Below are 3,996 nucleotides of genomic sequence, written 5' to 3'. Positions count from 1 at the left end.
GCCACTTTTGAAGTTAGTGTTCTTAAATGCTTGATCATGTTAATGTAATGTCTTTCCGACAAAAAGGCTTCAGAGGGAAAGAATGTTGGAGTACACTTTACTAACATGTATTGGGCCAGCAGGAGGAGCTAGATGACAGGTTATGGACTCCATAGTCATCCTGAAGAGGCTCTCTATGTTGAATATCAAGAAGCTGCTTTTACAATACATGATCAACAAGTATTCCTGAGAACAGAAGGCACATCCAATATAGAAAATAGGAAAAATTATAAAATAGGTCAAGAAAGAAAATGTTATGTATGATTTGTGACACATTTATCAGGCTTGACTACCCAATTTATTATGCTGAGATTCTGCACAACTGTCATAATCAATCGGGGAAAAAATAATGTTGAATTAGGTATTTAAAGACAACATTCTTGCTTCCTGAATCCCAGGGAGCCACTTCCTAGATCAATTCCAATTAACCTACATTGTGACCCAATGTCTTCAAGTCAATGAGTTAATGTAGCTAGCTAGTCAATGCTAGCTACATAATGGCTGTACAATTGTTGAAAGCACTGACATTTTCTTTGACTGCAAATCCGTCTTAATTGGACACATTAAAAGTAGAAACCAAAAACCAGCAGACACTCGGCCCTCCATGGAACGAGTTTGACACCCTGCTGTAGGTTCTATTGGTTTCTGACTTCTCCTTCTGGAATCCTAGCAGAGGTGGATCCTCATATGGTGAATAACTTTGTGGTCCTCTGTAGCTCAATTGGTAGAGCATGGCGCTTGTAACGCCAGGGTAGTGGGTTCGATCCCCGGGACCACCCATATGGAAAAATGTATGCACACATGACTGTAAATCGCTTTGGATAAAAGCGTCTGCTAAATGGCATAATATTATATTATTATCACACAGTAGATGTCTATCAACTGCTGGGGTTACAGTGGAGAGAGGTGCTGAAAGTGGTGGAGATCACAAACTTGTAGCTACTGTCCATGGTTGGTTACTATTGGCCATGTTTTGGGGTGTGTGAACAAGTACTTAAATCTCAACCCTCTGGTTTCCCTCCCAGCCTCTTAGATAGATTGTTGGCATATTGTTTTCCGTGTTTATAATACCAACATCTTAATAGAGTCATTATTTTGACAAGATTAATTCAGTCATGAAAAACTAAACATAGGGACGGATGGAAAGCATTTTTATACATACTGGGTTTTTGTTTACATTAAATATTGCTTTGTTACTTCAGGCTCCCATTTTTTGGTGACACTCGTGTCAACTTTCCTTTCAAATTCCTGTGTTGAGGGATGCGTTTCCCACCAGATGTTAGTGTGAAACTCTGACAGATGGAACCCATGGGATGTGGACTGGAGATGTTTCAGAGGAAAATAAAAGGGTCACTAACCCTGCAATGAATAGAATGGGTTGAACCAAACAAAGAGGAAGCCAAAACAGCGAGGGGGTGTAACAACAATCAGGAATATTGTTCTACGTACTGTGGATACAGGATGGGTAAACAACAGGACTATCCAGCCACCCGCGAAAACAGATGATGACACTAAGGTCAGGGGCCTTCCTTTGAATTGTGGAAGATGCAGTACCAACCTGACCAATCAACCAATCTGGCCGACATCCATAGACTACATGAAGTCACTGTATCTGTCAGACAGATTACTCTATACTTAACTCCGCACCTTAGTCATAAATCTGTTTTATACACCGAGTGTACAAAACATGAATAACTCTTTCCATGACATAGACTGACCAGGGGAATCCAGGTGAAAGCTATGATCCCTTATTGATGTCGCTTGTTAAATCCACACTGAGACATTGACTGTGTACGTGTGCCATTCAGAGGGTGAATGGGCAAGACAAAATATTTAAGTGCCTTTGAACGGGGTGCCAGGTGCACCAGTTTGTGTCAAGAACTGGAACACTGCTGGGTTTTTCACGCTCAACAGTTTCCTGTGTGAATCAAGAATGGTCCACCACCTTAAGGAGGGAGGGGGGGTGCAACTCAATATTAGGAAGGTTTTCTTAATGGTTGGTATACTCCGTATTTATTTATGAAAAATTCAGCATCACTTCAGGAAATTATATAACATTTTGTAAATGTTGACATATGAAGAAATATATTCCAGGATGTAATTTGTCAATTGACACAGACTAGAGAAAACGTTTGTATGCATGATACATAAACAACACAATGAATCCTTCATCATGCAAAATGCGTAAAAAGCCCATGTGATCAGACTTATTTTTAGATTAATCCTGGATATGTTTCATAGAGTGTCTCGCAGTAAATTACAAATGCATTCTGTGTTGGTGCACAAGGCAGCGTTCCCAGCTAGCACATTTGGTTCCTTGGAAGTTGTGGGAACGTATGTTTTTGGTTTCACATTAGTTGTGGGAACGAAGCCATCCATTTCCTGACCTGTAAAACTGAATGTTTTTTAAAATGTTCTGAGAACAGAAGTAAACATTTTGCCTGTTCTTGGACAATTTCTTTAGGTTGCAGGGAGGTTCTGAGAACGTTTTACTCTGGTTCCTTGAAAATGTATGCTCTCACTACTGTAAGTCGCTTTGGATAAGAGTGTCTGCTAAATGACTAAAATGTCAAATGTAAAATGTACAAATTTAAAGTTTTCCTGGGAGGTTTTATTAACGCTCTGAGAAAGGAAATTATAGTTTTTTTTTTGAGTTTTTGAATCACTTCCTTAAAACTTTCAATAGAACTGCTATCTTATTTTGGATTAACTTTTCTGAATTCCGAGCACAGATAGGACATACAGAAATTCATTTCCTTAGACATTAATCGTTCAAACACATTTATTTTTTATTGTGACACAGCATCAGTGAGATTCAAACCTATAATCTTCTGTTTTCTACCCATGGACTTAGTCCTCTGGGTCACTAGGATGGAGCTAGTATGTCATGTTTTTTTATGCATACAAAGCTGTTAATTTTAGTCTATTCAAACAGACCCCATTTCAAAGGAAACAAGCACTCGCTAAGATCAGGTATGGCCAATTAGTGGGCGCGGCCAACACACCTGAAAACACTTAACAAGCATTTCGCTACACCCACAATAACATGTATGTGACCAATACAATTTGATTTGATTTTTTGATTTGATTTAACAAGTTAGAAGATAGTTTTATTGATGCTGAGAATGGAAAGATTGAAAAGATGGCGCCGGAGTAGATGGCTGCGTTTTACGGACCTCTAACCAATTGTGCTATTATGTGTGTTTTTTTTCGCATTATTTGTAATTTATTCTGTACATAATGTTTCTGCCACCGTCTCTTATGACCAAAAAGAGCTTCTGGATATCAGAAGAGCGATTACTCACCTCGTATTGGACGAAGATTTTTTCTTCAACAAGTTGGACGCGAAGGATATTCTACAGACACCCGACAATGCCCAAATCCCCGTCATTCATATGAGAAAGAGACAGAGATATTGTGGACGTAGGTCGGGGTGCCTTGTAAGGATCCGACGGCGAGCAAGTAATCTGCCTCTTCCATCAATCCTATTAGCCAACGTACAATCATTTGAAAACAAAATGGACGACCTAAGATCAAGGATATCCTACCAACGGGACATTAAAAACTGTAATATCATTAAAAACTGTAATATCTTATGTTTCACAGAGTCGTGGCTGAACGAAGACATGGATAACATACAGATGGCGGGATATTCGCTACATTGGCAGGATAGAACGGGTGACTCCGGTAAGACAAGGGGTGGTGGTCTGTGTATATTTGTAAACAACAGCTGGTGCATAAAATCTAATACTAAGGAAGTCTCAAGGTTTTGCTCGCCTGAGGTAGTGTATCTCAAGATAAGCTGTAGACCACACTATTTACCAAGAGAGTTTTCTTCTATATTTTTCGTAGCTGTCTATTTACCACCACAAACCGATGCTGGCACTAAGATTGCACTCAGTGAGCTGTATAAGGTCATAAACAAACAGGAAAATGCTCATCCAGAGGCAGCGCTCC

Source organism: Coregonus clupeaformis, chromosome 7 (assembly GCF_020615455.1).
Source record: "Coregonus clupeaformis isolate EN_2021a chromosome 7, ASM2061545v1, whole genome shotgun sequence".
Taxonomy (NCBI): Eukaryota; Metazoa; Chordata; class Actinopteri; order Salmoniformes; family Salmonidae; genus Coregonus; species Coregonus clupeaformis.
The sequence above is the reverse complement of the archived record's forward strand: the minus strand, read 5'-3'. Positions refer to the sequence as shown.